At 40.2% G+C, this 27,096-nt stretch overlaps 1 protein-coding gene and 1 long non-coding RNA gene across 4 annotated transcripts in view; one reads left to right on the top strand and one right to left on the bottom strand.

Moving 5' to 3' along the window:
• Positions 1-27,096, bottom strand: part of LOC135947955 (dipeptidase 1-like) — an 84,043-nt gene that overhangs the window by 32,085 nt on the left and 24,862 nt on the right. The window contains exon 1 of one of the 3 annotated variants that reach the window (XM_065496969.1): positions 17,254-17,272. The exons of the other annotated variants lie outside the window; for them this stretch is intronic. The gene's annotated coding sequence lies outside the window, so the exon portion shown is untranslated. Of the gene's footprint in view, positions 1-17,253; positions 17,273-27,096 lie in introns of those variants that run through there. 3 annotated transcript variants of the gene reach the window in all.
• LOC135947782 (uncharacterized) lies at positions 7,053-7,906 on the top strand. The gene is made up of 3 exons (XR_010575715.1): positions 7,053-7,182; positions 7,252-7,398; positions 7,610-7,906. It is a non-coding gene; the product is annotated as an uncharacterized LOC135947782 (long non-coding RNA).

The following is a 27,096-nucleotide window of genomic DNA, read 5'->3' as shown; positions in this document are numbered from 1 at the left end:
TTTATGTACAGTATAGATCCAAATTTTAGACATTTTCTCAAAAATATTAAGTGTTTGTTTGAACCAATTTTCTTTGTAGATTTGGACTCCTCTTGTTGATCTATGCAACAGCTAATGCCGAATTTGGGGGAAATAACTTCACAAGGGATACAACACTCTCCATTTAAAACGCATATAATATACTTTGCAGTCATTTTCATAAACAAATAAATCCTACCAAGGTAGTTTTTTGTCCCCCCTGAAGTGCATGATTTGCATAAACTACATTTATTGTAAAGGTGGAACAACAATATAGTTTTTCTGTATAATTTGCAAAAACAGACTCCTTCTTGAAAATTAAAATCAACTACGAATAAAGGAAGGTCCCAACAAGCCAAAACGTTATCACTGCTCCAAATTTGTAAGTCCTGATTTTCCCGCAGAAAAAATACTTTCCCTGCAATTTGTGTTTCAATGCACTCAAAGACGATATTGCAACCTGGCGAGTGCCCATCTGAAGGTGGTCCCGGCCGCGCGAAACCATTGTTGGCTGCAAGAAGAATGAGGGAATGGATGGATGGGGTTGGTGTGCTGTTGGAAAAGCAGAGAAGAAAGAGGCGGCGTGTCAAAAGACGTGCACAGCACACCAGACAAATGACGCTCGACGCCTTTGAGCTTTCTATCTTTCTGCACGAGCCAGTGCACATTTTATTCCTGCTCTCGCGCACACGGGACCAAGGCACACGTTGTCTGCTTGATGAATCTCGGCCTCATGTTCATGCATGTCGGACAAGTGCATCTCCTCATCTCGCGTGAGGCTTTTTATCTTCTTTCTCTCCTGCTCTGCACACACATGGGCATTTTTCAACGCCTCTCGCCTTTTCTTATGACATAATGCCGTTATGAAAGTATTTTCGTCACGCTTAATGAGCACAGCTTGCCCCTACTGCAGTAGCCTCTCCGGTTACTGCGCAAACGAACGCTCTTGAAAAGCATTCAGTGCTGAAACTCAATCTCTGTCGAATAAAAGAATAGAAGAACTGGCCAGGGATAAAATTCGGGTGTCACGTTACTTTTTCAATGATTCCTGGTGCTAAAAAGTAGTCCACTGAGTTTCTCCTAGTTTCCTTCTTACTTTTGTTTACTTATTTTAGAATACGAACATTTCTTGGTATGAAATATGCTATGATATGATTACTCAATCTTTAATTATAAGAAATAAATATTTTCTTTAGCAATTTTCCAAATACCCAAATTTTTTTTTGAATATGCGTTAAACAATATAATCATTATGGCGGAAAAACTGAAAGAAACAATTAATAGCTTGTGAGCGTATCAAAGACGTTTTAAGGTACAAGGAAAGTGTCCGGCAATATAATTAAATATGAAAAAGGACCTTTTTTGGATTCAGTAGGACAAAATGACTGATTTGGCTTAAAAATATATGTGGGAGAAGTGAAAATCTTTTCCTTGTATACGGTCAATTGCAACATCAAGTTCTTGTAAAAGACGAATGGCGGGAATGCAAATAACACAAACATTTATTTTGCTTGGGCCTTGGAGACATATGTTGCCGCACCAATTTTTGCTCGGTCCTTTTGGCACCCACACCCGTGAATACAAAATGAGGGGATATCAGCCAGAGAGCCGATTCCATTTAAATATCTCGGCCTGGTCGTGGCGGCTGCGAAAAAAGCGAAAAAAGTGTGGGGCGTGCAAGCAAGAGGAAGGGATATCTCGCTCCCCCGGTGCGTACGTGGTCCCTATTTGCATTGCAAAGCCGCTGATTATTCAAATTTTTTTAATTAAGCGACTGCGACTATTAAAATTACGACAATGTATTCAAATTTGCATCTCGTTATTTTTTATTTTATTATCATTGAGTGAGTCGGCCGTAGGAGGCAATATTGAATTTCCAGCGCTTCAGATTTATGAGGGTGGCTATGAGGGCCGTGATAAAAAACGTTGGATCTATGGTGCCAAGTAAAATCTGTAAAGTTGTCAGATTTGATTAATGCGGAGTTTTCCAATCTTTTTTAAATCACTTCTTAAAAAAGTGAAGTTATTTTGCCAGAGCAAAATAACTATTGTTAATTTTCAATTTGTGTATCTTTCACTATTTCGGTGGCAAAGGAAGAAATGTGTTACACTTCCCTTATGTGAATTAAACCTAATTTAAATCTGCGAATTGGCGTTTTTGAGCACGCGCCATTTGTGGCTTGTCAGCTCTTTCAACAACCGAAAAATCTCTGCTGGGTGCAGAATATTGCGGGAAAAATGCGCAGAAGTGCGGGATTCGTTCCATTTTAATTAGCCAGCAGCGGACGGAAGCGAGCTGCAGCTTTTTGAAAAATTCAAAGCGGCAAAGAGAGCGGCTTTTTATGTTTTATTCAGGTGATTCGCCAATTGGGATTGTGCATAATTCATGGCGAATGCGCCCGAATTAATTATTAGTGCCAGTGGATTTGTGCAAATGGGGTATGCAGCGAGAATTAGTCGTCGGCCCTCTGCCTGCACGGTGAATTGTTTTATTGTCTTGTGTCGCCGGCTGAAAACGCGATAATAAACAGCCTGCAATGCATTGACGAATTAATTAAATCTACATTATTTACTGCACGTCGCGTCTGTTTGACCTGCGCTGCAACTCTGCCGCTAATAGAGCCCTGTTTGTGACGCGAGTGCTCATTTTCGCTATATGGTCATTAGCAGCAGCGCAGCACATAATTCGAGCCGGCTAATTTAATAAATAACTATATATATGGAGCAGCAGCAGCTTGTTCCGCCGCGGTTTACTATTATTTCGCAAATTAATTGCTTTTTAGTATGCGTCGTGCATATGAACCTTAATATTCCGTGGATTGAATGGCCCTGGAGAGTGACTCCATAACTATTTCACGGATAAATCTCTAAATCTCAATAAAATAGCTGTCTATAAATTTTAATTCAAAAATATATTTTCACGGGTTAATTAATATAAATACGAACCGGTTTATTTTCGCATCTGCAAATTTTAATCCTAATCCGAAAGAAAAATTGTAAAAACAGGAATTTTGTATGTAATGCAAAAAAGAATATGCATAATAATACTTTATGCATGTGATGCTGCGACAGACGCAAGGTTGCAAAATTTAAGTGGTCGGAAATTTGACTGCTGGGAACAGATATTAATTTTCTTGGAGCAACGCAACAATTTTTCACTATGCCTGACAAATTGAGCTAACAGTAACTCTTAGTGAGAGAGTATAGTTTATTGTCCGAGGAGAAAGTTTGTACGTAGTTGATCCTCTGTGGACTGCGATTACAAGGTTAAACTGGGGAGCGCTCAGGGTATGGTAGTCATGTGCCGTAACGATGAGCAGCCAGCAGCCAAATTCTCGCAACGAGTGCCAACTTAATTATTCAAACAAAAAAGCCGGCAGTGGGACGACGAGAAAGTTTTTGCACAATGGCACTTCTTTGTGTGTGTCGCACTGCTTCTTCTGCGCTTTTCTTAAAAATTTTATGGTAGTCGAGCGAGTGTGTGTGTGTCGCAGCAAGCGGCAATCTGCAACCGGGTGCACACAAAGGCTAAAATCTGTGTGCCGTAAAATAAGATTGCCTGGTCCCCTTCGCCGAACGGAAATCCGCGCAAACCAGCGTAAAAAAGTTAATCTCGCCTCATTACTTATTCAGCCGAGCCGTGAAATATTTACATATTTGTGTGCGCTCGAGCTCCTTCCCTGAGTCTCTCGCGTTGCGATTTTAAATTCAAGTGTGTTTCATTATAAATTCTCATCACTGAGTAATGAGCCGCTGACTTGCTGTTTTTTTTCCTACCGCTGTTCGCACGGTGCGAAACATTTTCACGTCCGCCTGCGAACATGGTAGGTAAAATCAGCTGCTGCTGCGACCAAGAGGGAAATAATGGCCTGTTGGAGAATGCATTAGGGCCCACATCTCGCACCCTGATTTATAACGCGAGCCGCCGAAATAGCTGCCTGCTGAACATCATTAAGGGCAGTGTGAAAAATAGCCAGACAACCAAGAGGGCTGCTCTCTGCTGCCTAGTTAGCCGGCAATTTGGCACCGAAGTCGTGTTGAAAGGCGTGGTTTTTAGTTATATGACTGCAGCTCATTAGCATGAATGCTTTCCTCCCTCTTAAAATATTAAGGAAAATGTTCAGCAAGGAACGCTGATTTAATTTGTAAACACGCTGATTTACAGAAAAAGGGAAGTTGCAAATGGCTTTTCGTTGCACGGATTGTCCATGACTAAAGATAAAAAAGAGTGAAATTTTGAACAGGAATTTATTTCTTGTGCTAAAGTGCTAGCTGTTTCGGCTAGGCATAATCAGAAGTGCTTAACACGTAAAACAAAAATCCCGCAGCAGTGTAGCTGCAGGAATTTTTAAAGGACTGTTCGTTGTAAACGATTGACCATTCATTGATTACTCAGCCTGATCAAAAAGAGAATCAAGTGACAAAATTACGTGAAACTCTACCACTCAGTCTCCATGCGACAAATCTTTATTTTAAATCAATTTCATCCTTTATTCGAAAGATAATCCTATATCTTATAAAATTCCGAGTAAATTAATAAAGTCTGTTATTATTGCACAATCGGATTAAGAAGATTTTATGAAAAGTGCAATACATTTCAAACAATTTAAAAATACTGTTTAATGTAATGAGAAACGCCTTAAGGCTTTCGCAGAATTCATATTCTTATTTGTGTAGGAGGAAAGCAAGACAGGAAGATTTGTGTTGAGCGCCTCAGGTCACGAGATTTTGGAACAAGAAAGATGTGACATGACAAGCTCATCAAAAAGTTTCGGAAATGCTATTTGTAGCATTTCATTGTAGTTTAACCGGCCTAAAAATGGTACAAGATAGATCAGAATAGTCTTGCAAAAATCGAAACAATCAGAAAACGCACTGTAAAATTTTCCGCTATGAAAATTTGAAACATGGATTCAGTAAGCAAGCATTATCGTGCGAGCGATAACTTACAGGATTATTATAGGTATGTGAATAAATTCTGATTTAAAAAGAGGTGATTGGTATATATTTGATTTGGTTAAAGAGTTTTGAATCATAAGTCCATTATTTTTTTAAACAAATAAAATGATAAATTATATTTTAATAATTAATTAATCAGTTTTTAGAAACGGAATGTGCTTTTTACTTGGGAATTGAAAATTCATCAAATATTTTATAGCGTACAGAAAACTATTTGGACAACTTGTCTAATGAAAATTGCGCTCTTCTTGCTGCTGGCGTTGACTTATCAAAACAGAGCTAGGCGCTATTTTCAGGAGATAAATTATTATTACACACAGCAAGAGAGAGAAGAGCGTTCTCTGCAGATTAATCCAATCATGATTTACGGTTAATTTAAGCCGGGAAAACAAAGACACAGTGAGGAGCTGGCAATTTATGGTGGGCGAAGATAAGGCTCGCGTCATAACTTGTAAATCAGCCGTCCGAACGCCGGCAGGCTGGGACGAAACAAAGTGCTGACAGGTGCGGAATTAGAGGGCTGCATTACGGCGCCGATGATTGGCATCGGCGCCGGCGACCCGTCCCGTCAGCGTAACAATCCGGATCCACACACTCGCATCCGGCCATATTATTTGCTCTGCCGCCGCCCCGAGAACAATGCGCCAATTAATCTTGCGCACATTCCGCCGCCGCCGCCTCTCTCTGCTTCACCCCTGTTACAACGCGGTCGCGGCACATTATTTCGTTTCATGCCTATACACGCCAGATTATCGTTCGGGAAATGAAATTGCTACTCTGTTGATGTGCTTGTGTTGGAAATGCTTACGAAATCAATCATGACAAAGAACATTGCAATTGAATAGAGGAAAATAGCTACCGCAAGTGCAGCATTGGGTATAAAAGCATCAATTGGGGTTTAAATTTTTATGCAGAGAATGTGATAGCTAAAAGAAATGGTTAAAAATCATGTTGAAACCTCTTTGGGTGACTATTTAATTTTTTATTATTACCACGCAGACAAATACAATAAATATGAAGAGAGTGCAGAGACGGGCGCTGCGCGTTGTCCATGGAAGATGACCACCGCCGCCGCAAGAAATAAAAATAATGCCCCTAGATATACAGCTAAAGTATACACAAACCTTAACTTTTTCAAGAAGTGCCAGGGATCGAGACGCAATTGAATTTGATGCTCGCGCTCGCATCATCGAGGGACGACAGCTAAGAAATGATGCGAACAGTCGGCATATATTCAAGGCTTCAACCGCCACTAGTGCGCAGCGTGTTCGGCTACCGTTTTCCTTCAGGGTGCTAAAGCCGTGGAACGATCTGCCACCTGAGCTTAAGGATTTTACTGTGGCTGAATTTCGATCCCTGTACAAAAAATACACTTATGGAAAGTATATCGTGACCAATGACCTGATGGTTCGAATTTACGGCTCAGTGCGGCGAGAAATTACTTATGTTTTTGCCGTTTATCTGCTAGTATTGTTAGCCCATTCTTGCTGTGAATTTATTCCATTTATGTGTTTTTATGTATTGAATTTGGCAAGAATAAACAAGCATAATTAAATATTTTTTAAATTCAAACAGCAAAATCTGTAAAAAAAATTGTGGTAGAAGATTTTAGTGATGATTGTTTGGACAAATTTATGCAGAAAAGAATCAGCAGTGCTTCTTCCTGAGCTGCTCAACATTCACTCATACAAATTCCAATAATTCCCTGCATTGTTGCATGAGTTGAAACTTGTCTTTGCCAAAAATGCAACAACTGTGTTGAATATCTCTCACTCTGTTCTCAACTTCATACAAGCAAAGGTAGGCCTTAAGATAATATGGATAATGCACACAACAACTAACATGTTTTTAATATTATCATTAGCGTACCTTCTAAATATTTTGGTATTTTCAGTTCATGATATTAATGAAAAACATCCAATTGTTTTTCAAATTCGACAACTATATACAAGCAACAAGTGCGTTTTCCTGACGAGCTGACTATTCTTGGCTTCAAAAAGGGTAAAATTAACACAATCTACTGACACTGCGGCAAAATTTATTGCTTCCTTGCCTTAATCGTGGAGACTGACAATGGCTATTTATAAATCTTTGAAATATTCACCAAGGATCATGTTGCAAGAACTGATTTCCCAAAATGAACGCTGCTTTACTTGTGGTAATAGAGCCAATGAGGGCAGCATCTGGACTTGCGTTGAATGTGATGTGAGTATGCAATTGATTTTAATTTATTCTCTTATTAATTAACACAAACTACATGTCTTGAACTTATAGAACTACGTCTTGTGTGCAAAATGCTTCGGGCAATACAGGCACGAACACATCATGGAAAAGTTAGAACAGCGGCAGTCCAAAAGTTTAGACATACTGAAGTTGTTGCTAGACGTTGAATCTGACAAAAAAAGACCAGTCCATGCTAAGGTAAATTAATTTTTGTACACAAATTATTCGTGTTTGTTGTTGTTGTTTTTCTATTTTTAATGTTGATACTATGGCAGACTCACCGTTTTCGCCCAACTCTCACTTCTCGCTAGGATAGGGATTAACATTGAATCTTCCCATCAGAGCGAGAAGTGTGAGTGAGCGGAAAGTGTGAGTCCCCCATATAAGCTTACAATTATTTTTATCTTAGGAGCACGTTGACGAAAAAAGGCTGTCTCTGGACCAACGTATCCAGCTGATGGCGCATGCTAGTTATTGTGAAGCCGACAAATGCCAAGAGTGCACTACTCTGATTATTTGTCAAAAAATGAAAAAAGTGATGCGACACAATCAGGCCTGCCAAGAGAAGAGCAGTGGTAATTGTTTCATGTGTCAACAGTTACACATTGTTTTTTGTTACCACGCTCAACAATGCAAAGAACTGAAGTGCCCAGTACCTACGTGCTTGAAGACACAGCAGGAGCACAAAAGAGCGACAGCAGAAACATAAGAATAATTTATTTCAATTTGGAGAGATTGATACAGCTAATTTTTAATGAACTTGGTGGCGTATGTAAGACAAGACGACCAGATAAGAATGAATAGCTCCAATCAAGATGTTTAGTCTTCATCAGGGCTATTCAGGCTCATACATATACCGTTTGATTAACCTTTAACTATCATATTTTGTTGAAAAGCCATTGAAAAATTTTCAGTGATACACAACAAACATTTCGTGTTTTTTTTTTCAGTGAAATGACTGATTTGTGATTGACCACATCGTGCGCAAAAGACAGCTACAGGATCTGTCAAGATGTATATTGCTAATAAAGATTGCAAAATATATTTCCTATTTAATAAAATTCCATAAAATTATCACTCAGTTTATCAAAAAGATATTATTTTCTCTAACCAAATCAGAGCATGAGACTGGGCTACCTATGGATTTTTATAAGTTCAAAAAATGTTCTGATTTATGAATGGCTCATTAATAAAGTAAACAGACACAAGATTCGGATCATGCGCTTGCTGATAAAATTTTCCTTTAATTTTGCCCATGATACCTTTGAACAAAAAATAAATGATTCCAAAGTTCTCCTACGTGATGAGGAAACAAATTTTTAAAATGTTGCCATTTTTGGAAGAAAAAAAATCGATAAGCACAAAGCTTCAGTCAACTACCTCTGCATTTCATTTTGTATTTTGAAAATTTTTGGTTTTTAGTATTTCTAGTGTTTCCATCCGTTGGATAGGATTTATAAATAGCTCATTAATAGGTTTCGCAGTGGCTGTCAATGTTGGCTTATTTAGCAAAACACCGGGCACCGATATTTACTGTCAACAAAAGCTTCAATTTCAGCCTAAACTTGACACGCATAAACTAAATTTCAAAATTCATCGATTTGCAAGCAGTCAAAACCGAGTTCTGGCATAGTGACTTGATCTCTCTGCACATCGGCGTAGGGAAAGCCAGTCGTCTCATAGCAGCACGTCAGCGCTTTACATTTCTGATGCAAATTTCCGCGAAGACACAGACAACGAAGCTGACGATCGGCGTTGCAGACTCGTAATGTTGTCGATTTTCGGGGCAGCAGCAAAATTCGAGTTGGCAGTCACAGGCCTCACGACGCGTGCATGCGTTCGAACTCTGCATATATATGTGTGTGTTCTGCGGCTTTAAGGGAGGCAGCCAGGTTGAAACGCGCGTGCGACTGTGCCGCAGTCGTAATTAGTGAGCGACGTGAAACGCACCTTTTGCTGGATTTCGCTAGTTGGCGAGGCGAAAGCGGCGCAAATTTTAATCAAAAGAGGCCGCAAACGAATGCGAACGCAAAGTTTTCACACGACGATTTCATTTGCGTTCGCTTTCAGAGTGAAAACTCGCAAGAAAAATGCACATTGGGCAGGGAGTATGCATGAGTTCCGCTGAAACGGATATTCGAGCGTGACTATTTTTAGTTGGCTTTGGGCCACCAGGTGCTCTGATTAAAATTATCATTTCACAAGCAAATATATAAATACATTAACACAACTTTTCATTGGCCCTCGTTCTAAAATTCAAGATGCTTATTGTAAAAAGTTTGAATACAATGAGTATTCATTCAGTTTCTTTATGGCACAAGGCTTTCTAATGAGTTTAAATTACTATCATCAAATTCTGCTGCTACTGATGTTATTTTGGAGCATCAGAATAAAAAAGCTTGGTGAAAAAATAAGTGCGTCCGTTGACGAGTTCACCAGCTCCTCATAGTTGTTGGTTTGCTAATTTCTGGAATTCCACGCCCTGGAATTTTCCCTACTGCCACAGAAGAACTATTTTCATTCCAAATTGAATTCCGTTACTCGTTTTTAATTGATGTTATAGGATGGGGAAAGTTGCTCCATCACTTTCGCATCGGGTTGGGAGTTGAAAGCCATTGGCAATCCTAGTAGAGGAGCAGCGCTTTCGCAAAACTACGCAGAGCACGGAGTCTGGCGATAGCAAGTTTTAATCCGGCCCATGGTGAGCTTTCGCTGCAAATCTTTCATTGATGGCGAAGCCTAATTTCAGCCGCGTTCTTTGTAGCGCGCTGACATGAAAGGCGAGCCTGCAAGTTTTCCAATTGAAGCGGGCGCGTGCACGGACGGAAGAGCCACTCGCAAGCCGGCACAATGGCGTCCCTAGCTGATTTAAAGGGCCGCCGATTCAATCGGAAAATAAAGGAAAAAGAATAAGGAACTCTGCTCCTCCTGCAGCCGTTGATATATATATATATATTCAAATCATTGTTCTAATGCTGCCTGCCGGAATAATTGCTCCCTCTTGGGTTTTCGGGGATGAACCGCTTGCTCTGTATCGTAGCCGGCAAATAATGGGAATTTAGCGATCCTATTATTCCTCCTCCTTGCTTTCCTTTCATCTCAATTCAATAACAATTCTCGTGTAGAATCAGCAAACCTGCTCGATGATAAAAGGTTTTGGAAACAAGGAAATTGGGCATGAATGGAACTTAATTTTAACTGATTAACTCTTATATTCCTAAATGTGCTAAAAATAAGAAAAAAATATATATTTTTATTTCTTGTGAGAAACTACATATAATTTTTTTCTTTACCTAAAAAATCATCCATATTTAATAGCAGCGCATCAGTATATAACTTTTCTAAATTGTTAATCAATGCCAAGGATTTTTATGGATTCTTGACAAACTTGTCAAACTTTTTGGACGAGTTCGGCTTCATTTAGAAGCTTGAGTGGTACACCTAAGAAAAAATTAGATGATGTGCACAGACAAAAATCAAACGTCTTGATTCCTTACCTTGAAAAGGTATCAAAATGAAAAGGAACCCATTTTTAGTATTTTATTGATAACTTTCTTGAATCAACTTGTAAAAATGACGAATAAAATCAAATATAAAGAATGGCAGCTTCCTCTCCGCCCGTTTCCAGCTTCAAAATTACAAAACGGAATGGCTCTTTGTGCGCCAAAGAAAGCAGTCATCAAATCGTTTGTCTGATTGCCTTCAGCTCGTAAATCGCGAGTCGGAAAGGGAAAATAAAGTGTTTCCAGAGAAAGCGGAAATTTCTGCTGTAGCAGTAAATTAATTTCTGCCGGCGGATTTTGACCTTGCATCAGATAACCGGCCGCGAGTCGCTCGGCGTCGGGTCGCGGCCGTTGCGCACGCGATCTTGCCCATTATCTATTCAATATCGACGAAATTGCGCACTCGGCCGCCGAAAAGTTCCTCATTTCTCCGTAATAAAGAAACGCGAGTACACGTCTGCTCCGAATTTCCAATTCAAATGGGATCGTCAAGCAGGCCAACATAATTCAGTTGAAATATATTCATGTATGCGAGGCGAGATGTTTGCAGTGGGTGGCCACAAAAAGAGAGAAATCACTTTTACACGCAATACGCCGCAAAATAAAGATTAAGTCCTTAACGGGTAATTATACTGCGCACGCATATGGAAACTTTATCGCTGTCTCTCTCTACGAGGAAAGCCAATGTGGAGCCACACTGAGACCACACCCCACATCCCTCACAATCAGGGAGAGCGAATTTCTTCAAATAAATAAATCACATTTAACAAGGGTAAATGATAATATTTAGAAAGGCCAATAAAAAAATTTACCTTCCTTATTGGCAAAAATTTAAATTTACTTCAACAAACCAAAAGCTATATAGAAATTTAAATCAATTAAATAAAAAAAATGACAAACACTAAATTGTTAAATTTCTAAACCACTGCGTCTGTAACCTTATATCTTTCTCTTCTCAAGTCTGAAAATTTACTGTGCGCAAAGAAAATAACAACTGGATATTTCCAAGTGCAAATATTTACCTTACGCAGCGTAAACGATCGCATTTTATTGTTTTGATAGCAAAGTGAGTTTTTCTCCGAAAATATCTTCAAGCTGACCTTTCCCTTTTCTCCCGTGTTTTCACTAGCTTTGAGACTTTTAACCGTTTTCCCAATTCAAGTTTCCTTAAAAATTTTGATTTCGTCAGGTCATTTATCCAACTGGATTTTGTTTTAATTTTAAACGAATTTCATTTCGAGATGATAGCAACCCTTTCGCAGATTCTTATCGCGAAAGTTGCTGCCGAGTGAGCTCGCGCGCGCGTGCTCTATTGATCTCTAGGCACTCGCGGCCAGGCCTACTCCGCCGCCGATTTTGTTATACATTATGTACGTAGCGGACGGAGAACATTACGGTTGTGTGTGTTCTCAAGTCGGTCGGCACGAATTCAAGCCAATTCCGTGGGCGAGTGCCATTAAGACAGCGCTCGCGGAGCAGGATTTGCGCCTGTAATCGCCTTTACAGCCTCCCAATCGATCGGCCAAATTAATTGCTTCTTCATAGCAAAGTGATAAAAAAGCACAAGTGCCGGGGCAAGCAGCAAAGCGGAACAGAAAGGGCAGTCAGATGAGTAGGGGTCGAAGGCTAATTTATTGGATTACGCTTAAGTACAACTTAATGCCCGCTGGATTTTGATCGTAATCAGCTACTCTAATAAGCTGAGCAGATTGACTCCGCAGAATTGTCCAGGGATTTGTGAGTAATGATGCTCCAGAGCTTTTTTCTGTTTAGTTCGATTTTATATGCTTCAGTTGCAATTGCTAAAGTCATTTTAAAACAAAATATAGGTTTTTAACTTACCATTATTTTGCTTGCGAGAAGCTCTTAGATCTTGCGGAAAGTTTTATGGTTACATTATTTATTTCAAACTCTTCTAGATTACTAGAGTAATTTGGTATGTTGTCACAATTATTATTGCTTCTCAGTAATGTGGTTCAAACGATGATAGTAAAAATAATAACACGAAAAATTATTCTAAATTGCAAGCTATACGTCCATGATATCCGCACAAAAATGCAAACCCTGTTTTAGAGCCAACCGTTTTTTTGTTTTAATAATATTTCAACCATAAAATTGATGGATTAAGGAATAATATTTTACGTGAAATCGATGGCTCCCCTGATCTCCCCATTAACAAATCGAACCATCCCAATCAAATAGCCTGTGGTGAATACATTTGATAAAATCCTGTCTGTCGCGATAGCTTCGTTTCTACAGGCGTATGTCTATATATGTATATTCAGATTTTTTCCCCTTTGGCAGCCTGACGTACGGTGGCCGCAATCAATAAAATTGAATCCACGTTTAAACATGACATACCAAAATGGTCGAAGGAACGCAGTTTTGAGCTGTTGTGACGAGATTTGCGCCCCTGAGTATTAAAATGGTCGTTGTGCTGCGCGTGCAAGCACGAGGGAGTTTAATTAATTACACCTCCAATCAGATTAGGCAGAGGCGCGCGCGGGAAGCATTTCACACGATCTCTCGGGCCTGTTTGTCATTACGAAACACAACAAGCGGAAGCTGTAATATGTGTGCTTACATGATAATCCAGCATGAATTTACCCCCGCGCCCGGCCAGGTTTCTTTCCCGGGTGTGAGCTGTTGCCGAAATGGAACTCGGCAGCTGGAAATTGCTATCTGCAGACTTGATCTGGCCATTGTGCAAAAGCAGCTTTGGCGTGTCGTGGTGTGAGTGCCATTTTAAGTGGCCGCAAAAAAAGCCGAAACATAAATATTTGAAATAGCCATGCGTGTTTTTCTCCACGGTCAATAAAAATTATATTAGTTGCAAATCATATTAAGCATAACATACTTACTCTGGGGATTGTATTGAGATGTTTGTCAATTAATTTTTCTAAATTTTTACTCCTGGAATCAATTTTACAAAGATAAAACTTGAGTTACTTCACATTTACTATCAAATTTCTTTTCAATACAAACAAAATTTGTTTCCGATTTTAGTTGTGTTGCTTGAGGATACCTTAATTAGAAAATGCGTTTAAATCGAATTGATTTTGATGAAAATCACAGGAAAATTATAAAAATTATAGCTTAATTAGATATATAGATATTTAAATTAAACTATTTTACAATTTTCAGATTTTGTTATTGAGTTAAGTTAACCAAAGTTTTTAAATGTAAAGAACAGAGGTAAACAACTTGCAATGAAATTTCCGGAAAGTTAAATTGATTAAATTTACAGTCAGTTCGTGAGCTGGCAGAACAACAATGTTTTGTTTGGCTTGAAGTTATTTTGTAAATTTTCCTCTTGAAGTGGTGGTACAGTTATACTCGGAAGTTTTAGAGAACACGCGCGCGCACACACACGTTCTTGGATCTTCCATGCTACAATTTCACACCTTAATTTCCACTTAAGTGAGCAGGATGGTTGTGCAAGCGTGTATGTTTGTCTGCTTTAAACTGCTGCAATTTAGCAGAAAGCGGGAGGGTTTCGGCGCCAAAATTTATGCACTGGAGGGAGCGTATTAAAAACGGCTTCCTGCAAAAGTAGTTTGTCACTGGTGCCTTTCTTTGCCTCCGCACTCCCTCGGATTTGCATGCGAGAAAGAGCCGGATAAAAAGAAGACTGCGCGCACAAGTTGCCTCCGAAAAACATTTCCAGGAAACAGTTTCAGTCCCTTACCCGCGTTGGGTAAATTTTCATTTCGGCTTTAATTTTCTGTTTGTGTGTATTGCGTTAATTAAGATAACTCGGGCAATTTCCTTGCCCACACCTCGCTTATAACGAATTTAACACGTTGAATTTTCATGCTCAGTTAACTTCAATTTCGAATCGAATAATTTGACCACTTTAAGACAAATTTATTTCACAACCCGAGCCTTATCTCAGGCGCACTTGTGCGTCCAAAGATTTAGTTTTATGTATTATGCCATAGTGCCAGTGATAAAATAAAACATTTGAATGCTCGGCTTTTAAACGAGGAAGCGACCCATAAGTTCGCCCTTTGCCTTAACGGTGCCAGAGATTAAAGTTATAACTTCTATTTCCCGCGCTGAACGTAATCCAATTCAGCTACACAGCACATCTCGCGCCAGGCGTTTTTCTCACAAATAGAAGAGACTTCTAGGCCAATTACGCAATCTATTGCGCGCGCGTCTCCAGCTCGCTCATTTATTCTGTCCACGATTCTGATTTAAAATGCAAGTGGCTGAGATAACGCTTTAAGAGAGTAAATATCAAAAGAGCTGTATATACGAGTTTGTAATCTTATTTGTCTTATGAAAGCAAGCTATAGTAACTGGTGAAAATTACTACTTTTAAAACTTGTTCCGTGAATCTCGACATTCGTCGAAGATAAAATAATATCATAAATTGGAAGGAACAAGCATTGAAAATTTCTTTGTGTGAGCGGTATGAGCTAACAGGCGAAACAAATTTAGGCACCGTCGTATTAGTACAAGCTTCTATGCGAGATGGGTAGGATGGTGGTAAATTAGGTGGCAAGATGTAAGCGGGGCAAATTTAGCGGAAGGAATTTAGACTTTGAAGAAGATTCCTCGAACAATGTATTTGTATTTGGGCGATTGCGGTTTCCAAAATTCTATACAGCATTATGTATATTGATGACGTGCATTAGCGTAACTCATATATCTATGCGATTTTAATCAAATTTATTGCAATTGTAAATATTTTATATTTTTAGTTTACTACTTCTTAGGAAATTAAGTTTCTTCTATGGTTCGATCATCTATTGTTCCATTCAAAACAAAAAGACGTGTTTGAGATAAGGAAAGGCAATAATTCAAATCACCGTCTGTTAAATATTAATGCAGCGCAGCGTATCAATTCAGCATAATCCACTCTAATAATAAGTAATTTAAATTTAAAATGACGGTCGCTTGTTGCGCAGATTTGATCTTTTGCCGCAGCGAGCGCACAACCACAATTTATTCCACGAGAGAACAAAGCCGCTGTATACCTTTTCCACTCTTCTACTTTGTTCTGATTCAATATTTCAAGTATAATGGAGTCGGAGAACGATCTTTTTATCTCGCTTTTCATTCTGGTTATGAGGAAAAGAAAACGAGTGTCTCTGCAACAGTCCACTTTTGGCCAAATCCACGCAGAAGCTAGTCTTATTGTGGCGCTCGACGCCGAGTCTCATTTTAACGGCGAAAGTCTGCAATCTGATTACCAGAGGGGAACGACAAGAAGCGAAGGACTGAGGTCCAAAAGCCATTTCGCCGACCCACAGCGGATTCCTTGTGCAAGAGTTTATCAACATCATCGTCCGACGCCCGGGTGCGACTCTCTGAGTCGAATAATTTAAACTTTGTTGCTCCCCAAAGAAGTGTCGACTCTCATCAGCAGATATTTCTCTGCCATTCTGGTATTTGTGTATGTACAAACGCAGGCAAGTGGAAAGTTTATGTCGCTTCTTGTCGGCGTAGGCGTTTAGGGAGAGAGCTCTAGGAAAATATAATTTATAGTTTGTGTCCTGTGTAGCAAGGGAAATTAAATGCTTGTGAAATATTTGGATGTTAATGTTGGTGTTTCACCTGCATATAAATAAGGATCTGAAATAGTTTGTATATCTATTGGAAATAAACACGGAATTGTAAGCGAAAGGAATAATCGTTCATGTTATCAGCATCTAGACTTAAAAGCTTTAAATTATTTGCTGTTGTTTAGGTTGAGGGGTTAACTTTTGAACCTTGACTTTACATTCACTGTCCATCACTGCCATTTTCCAGGAGTGGCTGATGTTTCATTTTATTCTGGAAGCATCAAGAAGTCCGCATCGGTATCCGCCGCAGTGCCGTGACTGCTAATCAGCCCCCTTGGTTCGTCCGACCGGAGGCTCACCCCTTCCGCCACTTAACTCACAATATTGAAATTTCCCCTGTATTAATAGCAGCACCTGACACACGAAAATCTCTCCTGCTTCCAGTCCGTCCAACTAATTCGCGGCTTAATTTGTAATGCACGTGTTCACAAGTGAAAGCTGCTCGTCGGCGGCCGGCTGCAAAGTCCCGATTTGCATTTTGCTTCCTCCACTCTGTGGCTGGAGGATGCCTTACACTGTGTGTTTGCATTCCCGCCTCATTGCTTGCTTTTTGCCCTCGGGAATCAGGAATTAAACTAATTTCCCATGGCAAGAGAGGAAATTTTGACCTTTTGTATTTTGATTGTTTTGAAATTCAAAACGTGCACGACGACGATGAATTAACAGTAATAATTTAAGAATAATGATGCTGCTGAGAGACTGTTACGACCATTGCCCCCGTTGAGCATAACTTTAAAGAATAATTCACACAACAGCCCTGTTTTCATTTTTAGGTTTTGTGCTTAGCTAATGATGACGACTGTTGAATCATAATTTTTAATACAACTGAGAGTAAATGCATAGTCAATTTCATTCTTTTAAAGCTAATAATGCCTTCTTCCAACATAAAAGATGCAGATTTAATTAATTTCAGGGCAAACATGCCCCCATGAATCCCCACATCCAAGAGAAATTAATAGAAATTATAGATTAATTACCTTACGACGCTGCCAGCAAGTTCATGTAACGGGAGAATTTAAAATATCGAAATTCACCAACCTGAAACATAATGAACAAACAATAAATCAATAAGGCATTGATCAACAAAGTGGCAATGTAAGCTGTACGAGTTTTATGAACACCATTCATTGAGAGAGACGTTAATTTGGCCTTTTCCTTAGAATGGTAAAATAACTATCCGCATTGAATGTCCATCTTAATAAAAACGTTTGTGACCTTAAGAGTGTATTTTGGTGACAAATGACATCATTTCTTTCACTCCAGCTGAACAAAGTGAACAAAGAGGCGCTCCCATTTTCAAAGTCCCATTATTCTCTTTTCTCACACGGCCTGCTGAACCGCACTCAGTCAAGGAATAATATAGCATAAAGCCTAATGAAATTACAAAAGCGTAGGAATCAAGCTGAGCAGGACAGACTCCAAAAAGGAAATCCATCACGGCGCGAGATTTATGAAGTCTGCGTTCCGCTTTTTAATGAGTCACTCGTTGGGGGCGAAGACAAATTATGACGTCGACGTCGGAACCGCCACTGCGCTGTCGCGGACCCATTTGCCAAATTAGCCAGCAAGTCGCTGGCTGGCCCGGCTCAGCCGGCCCTCGCGCACAACTCTTTAAAGTGGCAAAGGAGCGAGCGCATTAATTTATTATGAATTCCATAATGGCCTGCTGCTTGCTTTTCTTTCCGCGGAGCTGCTGCTGCTGCGGATAAATCCCGGCCCGCGTCCGTTTAGTGCTTCTGCGTGAATGGCCACGCAACCCTCGCATCCGCATTTCGCTCCTGCCGCCTGCCGACTGCTGAAGAGGTGGCGTGTGCAGCTGGGTTGAATGGAAAAAAGTCGCAGTGGAGCTTTCCCGCCGCCACCAGCCAACTGTGTTTGCTTTTTGCTCGCCCGCTAAACACGTCGCACTTAACCGCGAACAAGCACGCTTTTTTTCTTCCGACAGCACACGCGTATTTGAGCTCGATTCAGCGTGGAAAGTGAGTCATTAAGGAGGACACGGTTGTTGTTTCACGCGTTAAAATGTATTTCATTCTTAATCTTTGTACCTGAAGCGTGAATTTTACTTTCGAAGAAAACTGATAACGACTCAATGATTAAAAAAAGTGACAAACGTCGGAGAGAATTCAAAATGAAGCCTCTACCAAATTTTAATAGGAATTTCTGTGTATTTGCCGCCCGACAGATAATATGCGCTCATTTGCATGTCCGTCAATAATTGCTGAAATGCATATAGCCACTGGTGGCTTGCAACTGATACGCCGTAATAGATACGTCATGCTAAGAGTAAGAGACACAGAGACATGCTAGGGGTAAACCTGCTGGTGGTGAGTCGATACAGATTGCTCTGTACGTCCTGGATTCCAGTGGTATGTGTCCACCTCCAAGCACCATTTTTCGACTATAAAGCACTGACTGGATACATCATTGAGGTTTCAATGGAAGCGATACAGGTAATCTGCCACTGGCTCGGTTGCAAGATCTCTCTATGTTCCTATTGACAATTATTAAGTATCATTATATATATTTATTTAGTTTTCAAGCTTTGTGATCCTCTCCAAGCCGTGGATAAACATCCTCGAAAATGCAGCATTTTGGTGTGGCTGCTGTCGCGGTTCCACATCCGCGCTTTCATTTTCTCTCGGCTGAATTGAAAAGACGCGTGGCTCATCAATGTGCCAATAAAATCGATTAAGAATTAAGTGCGCTGACACGTATTGATGGGAGTGTTTTCATTTCTACACCACAAGATTTATCGGCTGCAGCCATCTCCCGCCGGGGGTGGGTCGGGGGCAGGCGAGAGAGCGAGCGAAGTTGCGGTTTGTTCCCTGCTCGCAGCCCTTCTCGAGCGAAGACACACGCGTTCCGGCGGTTTCGCTGCGGTCCCTTAATTTTGAACCAATTCCCGGCGTGCATTTGATATTAATGAAGTCTGCCAGCCGCCGAGTCTATGAGCATTGTTCTGCCGCGACGTCGCGCGCCTCACTAATTTACACGGCAAATTGAATACTTGCAAGAACGATTAAGCAATTAATTAATTCGACAAAGAGTTTAAATTGCTCCAGGAGGCTCAACACTCCGCAGTTCTGCCTTGTCTGATCTCAACGCGCAAATAATGATGCTCAAATCGAATCAGGCCCAATTCAGACCATGAATGAATCGTAGCTCTTAATGAGATTGCTAATTGAAATCTTCACTGCTTCATTATTCTTTGAATTTCTTTATTTTATTAACGGCACATGCTCCGTCTTTTCGTTACCACTAAATGAACAAAATTCAATTTTCTCTTCTTGAGAAAATTAGAAGTATCAAGTCAAAATTTTCTTCTTTTGAAAAAGAGGAAAATAATTGTATCTAATGAATTGTTGTGATGATTCTAAAATTGCTCAACTGGATAGTAAAATAATTATCGAAAAGTATTTTTTTTTATTGAAATCGATAGAGCATAACAATATTCAACAGATATTAAGATAAATTTGAATGCATTCTAGGCTTGAAAATCAATTCCAATTTCACCATTGAAGCACTAAATTTCAATTTGAATCACTTCCACCTTTCAGCATATTTCCCTAGAGGTCCTATCAAAAGTGCTGTAAAACATTGAATTCATTTTTATGGAAACTGTAAACCAAAACGGCATACGCATGTTTATGTTTCACCTGAGACCTCGAAGGCCGTAATTAATTGGTTTAAATATTGCGTGTGATTAAAACTGGATTGTAAAAGTTAAATAAAACAGAATTAGTGCTCGTGAATGTTCGTGTCGGTAAATTAAAAAGAAAATCAATAACTATTATGGAATAATTTTTTACACCATTAACACAACTGGTGGGGATTGTCCTGTTAAATGTGAGGGCAGACGGCCAAAACCGGGATGTAAATGCAAATTTCAAGACAGAACATTCCGTGTTTAATCGCACCTCTTATACACGAAAATCTACTTAAGACCGCGTCTGACACAACTGGAACAAAGGGCGTCAGCCGAAACTTTACACCGCGTTGTCGCGTCGGCAACAGCGGTGAGCATAAATCAGCCGCACACGGCTTTAAAAGCCTCTTTAAACACGACACAAAAAGAGCAGCAGCCGCCTTTTGAATATTCATAAATCCCTGATAGACAGCGTAAAGCGGCCGTTTAGCCGGGCGAGAGAGCCAAAAGCTGTTGCGCGAAAACAGCGCAGAATTCCTCGGCGCTGGGCGCAGACTGGCAGGGAAGGGCAGCTCGTAAAATGCATCTCCCTTTAAGCGGAAAAATTTCGTGTGCGCGCGTGCAGGTGAAATACACGCGTATCGTCGTTGTCTTTACGAGATTGTTTTGCCAGCCAACTCCCCCAAGATACATCCGACGAGATAGAAACACGCCATCCGCTCTCATCCATCTCGCACACCGAGCGGCATTATGTGCGCCAAATATTTTGCTTCCAAATTCAGCCGAGGCCGTCTGCAGTGCAGGCCGCTCCAAAAGCAATTTCCCAGCCAGTCCCATTAGGAAATGCCAATCTTCTTACCCAAGCTGTATCCTACCTCTTTCATTTTTATGCTAATTCGCTTTTAAATATTCATGCTTTAGTATATATTAAAAGTCAAAGTGTCAGGAAATATGCCTGAACAGTGGCCAAACACGCAAATATGAACCAACCGTATTTTGGAGGTGTTCAGGTTCATCTTGCTAGTTTGAAAACGGCTATTTAGACTAAAAGTAACCAGCGATTAGGACAGTCATTATGTTACATGGCTTCCGCTTGAGCTAAAAATTTCAAATGCAATTTCCTATAAAATTTTAAAATCTGATGCTCTGGAAGAAAGCTTCAATTTATAAGTTTTTACATGAATGGAACGTAGCAGTTTCTATTTGTCTCGCAGAACTTTGTATTGAACTTCCACAGGTTCAATTTCGCTTGAAATTGTGCTCTGTTTCACATTACTATACAATCTCTTCCTGATATTCGTTCATTTCCAATCAATTCTCGATTTGTTTGGTTTGCTCTCCATCAAATCATGATAGCATACATGCACAATTGTTCCGTCCGATCCATCTTGCCTGCTCTTTCGCTCAGATTGCTCTGCTTATACTTTCCTCTGCATCATTTCACTCCTCTCGTCAACCTACTTCATTTTTCAGCATATTCCTTGTTAAAATTATGTTCATAAATTTGTATTGCCTCGCTAGGCTCCAATATTATGTGTTCATTCGATCCTTACCCTTTAACATGACGATAAACATACGCCAAAAATTACAAAGCTCATGCAGTTTTCGAAAGACAAATTGTGTCAATAAAAATAAATGATCAACTTTTTTATCGATTTAATTTTTGAGGATGCCTGATTTTAAAAGGTTGGCGACGTGAAATATTTTTGTCTAAATATTCCATAAATAAAATATTTCGACTGCGGTGTTTGAATTTTTCATTTGAAACCTCTATTTAAGTGTTAAATTCTAGCAATGCGCATAATTTCCTCACTGCATCATTTCCTCATTTCCGATATGTGACTCTGAAGGAATTCATAATTTTAACGTTCTTGTTGAGGCCCAATTTAATTCTAGCCATGGCCTTGCGCGTTTTAGTTAGTCCTTTGTTATACAAGAACATCATCCGCTAGCTCCGTGCGGAATATTATACTGCTTGGCGCTTCTGGAGCAGACGCAGAGTTGCTCGTTGGAAGGAAATATGCACACATATGTATATACACATCATACGTGTAGGTTGGTGGGTGCTACGCTGCCGTCTGTATCATTTCATCGAGCGCGTGTCATAGACGCCGGGCCAGATATTTATATAGCAATAAAACAGCGCAGACCGAATGAAAGGAGGAAAGTGCATCACGTAATTCCATCTGTAAATAGATATAAAAAAGGAGCGAGAGGCCTTCCGCTGCTTTATTTCGCCAGGAGCGTTTCCGATGGAGAGAGAAGAGCCGAGAGCAGAGAAAGCTAGCTATAGGGAGTCGAAAGCAGCTTTAAACTTTTGCCTGCCGTCGTCGGATAACTCGATTCTTTTAGTGCCGGATTTTATTCGCGGAATGCTTTTCAGCGGTTGTAAAGCAGCTAGAGCGCAGATTTCTTTAATCAAGTTGAGTTCCTAAAAGGATTTCTCTCTGTCTGCGCCTCGCGTGTGTATTAGTTAGGAAAAGGCGCGCCGCTTTTTCTGCAACACAAATACGGCAAGGAGGCAAATAGTACAAAGTGCTTGTGTGAGTTGGGAACCTTTTGCTTGAGGGATTCCACACACGAGAGCTCCCCTCGAATCTCAGCTCTGATTTCATCTGCGACAACGCTTTGTGCCTTTTGAAATGATGAACTGAGAGGTGTTTCTACAATTCTTTTGAAGCGATTAATTTTTCACAACTACATATTTACATTCAATTTATTAATCAAGCCTTGACATTTTCAACCAATTTGCAAAAGAGATTATTTATAGAGCCATCATATCGCAGTTACTATACAAATATTTATTGGTACGATCACTCTGAGGCTGAAATCACAAAAACAGCAATCATTTGACATTTGCATTAATAAACGATCGAAGCTTATTTAGTAAAAACAAACATTTGTTTTCCAGCAATTGGACAACATTTCCAAATCAATCAACTCAGACGCCGAGTCAGCTCGTTCATCACGCTAGAGAACCTAAAATGATCAATCACTGCGAACGCGTCGATATATAAGCAAATGCAAACACACCTATAGTTGGTGCTGAAAATGTACATATATTCATTTGCTCGACAAAACACACAACGTTGAATGGACGGAGGGAAACAAGGCGGCAGTGAATTAGAATGCAAACATAATACATAATGTGTGTGAGGAAATCGGTTGCATGTCGCAACGGAAAACGAACAAAGCAGCCAACTCCTTTTCTCTCTGCACGTTATTTCCCTTTGCTATAAACAGCTGCTGTGTGTCGGTCGCCTGCCGTAATGATTGTTTTTGAAAAGTAAATGAACGCGTGTGTAAATACATGCACCACGCGCTCATACATTTATGTATGTGTGCATTAATTCGACATTCAACGTTGCTATCAAAGCGCTGAACTGGTATTTGTTTATCAAAGGGGGATTTTGTTTGCTGGTGGATTGCATCACGATTATGGATAAACTATTATTGTGAGCCAAATAAGCTTTTCACTCAAAATTTCATTTAAAGACGTAATGTTTCGTAATTAATCTTTAAATATTGACCAATATCGCGCGTACGCTTCATCATGATCAAGTTTTTAAGAGGCGGCATTTTTAAAGGTAATTTTTATGACGTCAGCCGCCGTGAGTTTGGCTAAGCTGCACCGGCCGCCAGTCAAAAAATCGAAAAATTGAGAAGTGCCGGAGGAAAAATTGGTCTGCGGCCCTTCAGATATTTAAGCATAATTTAACTTCAATTGGAAAACTTTGTCAGTCGCACCAGCCACCGGAAAAAATGCTCTGCTGCCACCACCAAAGGGGTAAATAAAAGCTTAAGCTGAGCAGCCTGCCGCCACCTCAAAATTACTTGGCTGACAAGAGACCTCTAATTATTATGTCTAGTCACGATCTCATATGCAGCTCATAAAAATATGTTATAATATAACATGCTATCATAAAAATTGAAATTAACTGCCTTTTATTCTAAATTTTTTGTCATCGCTGTTCGTTGTATGAATAGCTTTCGTTCTATGATTTTGCAATATAATTTTTACAAATATATGGCCCCTTTCTCCTCTCGTACAATTAGTTTGGTGACCGAAAAAAGTCGCGTAATCATTTATCAAAGGCGCGCGGTGGTGGCGGCAATCTTATTTTACCTGCATGGCATTCGTTTTCCGCTCTGCTCTCGTGACTGCCACTCTGGCCGAAAAGAACTAATAGTCCCTGCCAGCGAGCTAGCCGTTCTTGTAAAATTCAGGCAATACGGCAGTTTGTTTCCCCTGTAGCAATAAATCATTCAGCAATTTTCAAAGGCAATTTATTTATTGATTCACGCTGGCCTTCTCTCGCTCTCTCGTGTGCGGCTACTAGTCGGATTTATGGGCACGAAACACAACTCTCGAGGAGTGAAAGTAACTTTCGGCTTTGTGCTGTGCTGCGATGCCCTGCAGAGTCTTGTTAACTACCCAACACTGCCTTTGTGCGCTGGCGAATGAATAAATATATCATCATTACACGTGTAATCCGTGATTACGCGATTGCAGCGACGGACAGGTACCAACTTTGTGATTGATTTGTCAGCAAAGTGAGAAGTTTTCCTTCGAATGCATAATTCAGCGAGCTGCCACTAACTTTATGATATTCTAGTTTATGTACGCGACCGAAATTACCTGTGATAGAGCTATGTGATCAATGAAGCCAGCAGATGGATATGTAAAATTTATATTCTGCCTTGGAGCAAAGATACATCTCGCGCGTTTTATTGATGGCTTATAAATTAAATTGGATATAAATCAGTGAATCGAATCTGCATCGAATTGTCTTTGAAATGAGTTAGATATTGTAATAAAAAACTTTTCTAATATCCAATTCGAAGAAGGAATTGTACATTGAAAAGTTTCAAAAAACTCTTTATAAGAGATTTCTCCTTGGTCCATGGTTCTGGAGGCATCATTTTGATCGAAAATTCGGATAATCCTTTGATTTTGAACATTTTTGAAACACAAAAGCCCTCTAAACATATTTTCGCCGGCGGAAGTAATTTCACTCGGCATCCAAGAACAAAAACATCATCTTGCTTGTTCCTGCTACGCTCGGAATTACTTCTAAATTGACAAAACTGAATTAGCCTGGTGCAGCACAAAAACAAGGCGCTTCTTCCTCAGGCCGTTGCTGGAAACACACGGAGAAATTCCTCCATGGCAATCAAAAGTCGCTTCAAGCGTCCTCTCACAGCCATCGATTGGTGCTGTGTGAGTAAAAGCGGCACTTAGTCGGCTCGCCTCCATTAAATAACGTTTGCCAGGCACAGCGAGGCAGATATATGTGAATTAATTCAGAGCACAGGATTAGCAGCGCAGAGACGCCACATTAAGGCCGAGATAAAGGGGGTTGCTTGTGTGTCTGCCAGACGACCGACTGCATACATGACAGAATGCTATCTTTGCTGCTCGCTCAAGCGGCAAGTCAGACTCGCGACGATCGCATTCCTGCCCTTCTCTGCTCCCGTTTGATGTGCCTAATTTTTCGCCCTCCGCCAGCAAAGCGGTGATGCTGAGCGGCGATAAATGATCCGCCACAGGGTTAACTTACTCCTGCGGCTTATCGTTTTTGGCCATACTCGCTGCGCAAAGAGCAAACGGATCACCACTCGTCGCGATAATTTTTGCGATACCAAATGCCAGCTAGAAAATTAAGTTTGTCTGATGCCTCGGATTTCATTGTGAAAATTGTTCAAAATGAATAGAGCGCAGAACAGGGCGCAGCAATTTATTTAGTGTGGCCACAGCTTTATTCCACTGATGAAAATATTCTCTCACAATCATTGCCAGCCCAGTTTGTCTATACACCGACCTCCTGTTCTTTATAAAGCACCTCGCAGGAGTTACGACGCGATTTCACGAAGTGTGATGTCTTTTTTGTATTCTATTGGTCTCGGCTTTGTCCTTCTTTAACTGAAGTGTTTCCCTTTCTCACATGCTTTGCTGATCAGGAGCTCGAAAACTCTTTCCACTATTCATTCAATCTTGAACTGCATTTTGATATAAAGCGAAGCGTAAGGTGCACATCCAAATAATGACTTTGCATAACAATTACAAATGGTTTCTAGAGACTGATGCTATTTGAATTTATGAAAAGCTCAAGATTGCATGTTTGCTAAATGATTGCTAGTGCAAGGGTTCACCCAGTTAACCTATCTTGAAAAAGAAACTGGTCGACGATAGACCTCGGGGATTAACTATCTGGCCAATCGAAAGTACTAAACTTGTCAAGATGAGTTGACCAGTCGTTACATTAATGTCTATTGTTCGTTCGTTACAATTTGTAGCATTACTTACTACGAAGTTTTGCGCTGTAAAAAACACGACTCTTATCAAAAACCCAGATCCAAGGGTTTGGAGGTTGGAACTACTCTTGGTCATTTTGGAGCCTCAAGTCACTTGCAATTAAATTTCAGGCCAATCTTCCAACCCCTGCTAGGAGATTGTACTCTTAGGGTATGACATTGCTGAAATAAATCTTCTCTTTGTTTGTTGCATAAAGCACGTAATTAACTAAATGAGATTTTAATTAAGAATCGAGGAAATTGCCTCCAAATGCTAAAAGCAGCTCCAACGTCACCAGAATTTCTTAACCCCCATCAAGGTGAGGGTTAGACGCTAAGACATAATTATTTCAAATCCCTTTCAACGCCCGGAGTGAAATTGCGGAAAAGGCGAGAGCGTGCATGCATGCAAGGAGTTTCTTAATTGTCATTTCACGAGGCGCAGACGAGGGTTGGAGGAAAGAACATCAAAGCGTTTTCCTCCTGACCTAAAAACATTTGTGAAATGAGACCGTTTTGAACCAGATGTAACAGGCATCAACCCACGCGCGTGTTTTATTTTCTCCCTCTTTGAATATTGTTTTTGTCTTCCGTCTCTGATTGCATTAAATTTTGTACATTTACTGAGGAGAAAAACGCCGGAAATTCGATTTTGGTGCAATCTACACAAGCTCCCATAAAAACATGGCCTTTGAGCTTTTTTTATTTAATAACGGGAGCACTTTTCGAGTTAACTCCGATTTCGCCTCCCAAAACGCACACGAGCATTTTTACATTCTATTTTTCCTCTCTGCCGCACTCGTAATAAGCGGCGGATAAATGTATTTTGGTTGTTATTCGCTCGTTTCCGACATGCAACCTCTCCCGCCAGGTTTCG

This window comes from Cloeon dipterum, chromosome 1 (genome assembly GCF_949628265.1).
Source record: "Cloeon dipterum chromosome 1, ieCloDipt1.1, whole genome shotgun sequence".
Classification (NCBI taxonomy): Eukaryota; Metazoa; Arthropoda; class Insecta; order Ephemeroptera; family Baetidae; genus Cloeon; species Cloeon dipterum.
Note: the sequence above shows the minus strand (reverse complement) of the source record. Positions and strands in the feature narration are given on the sequence as shown.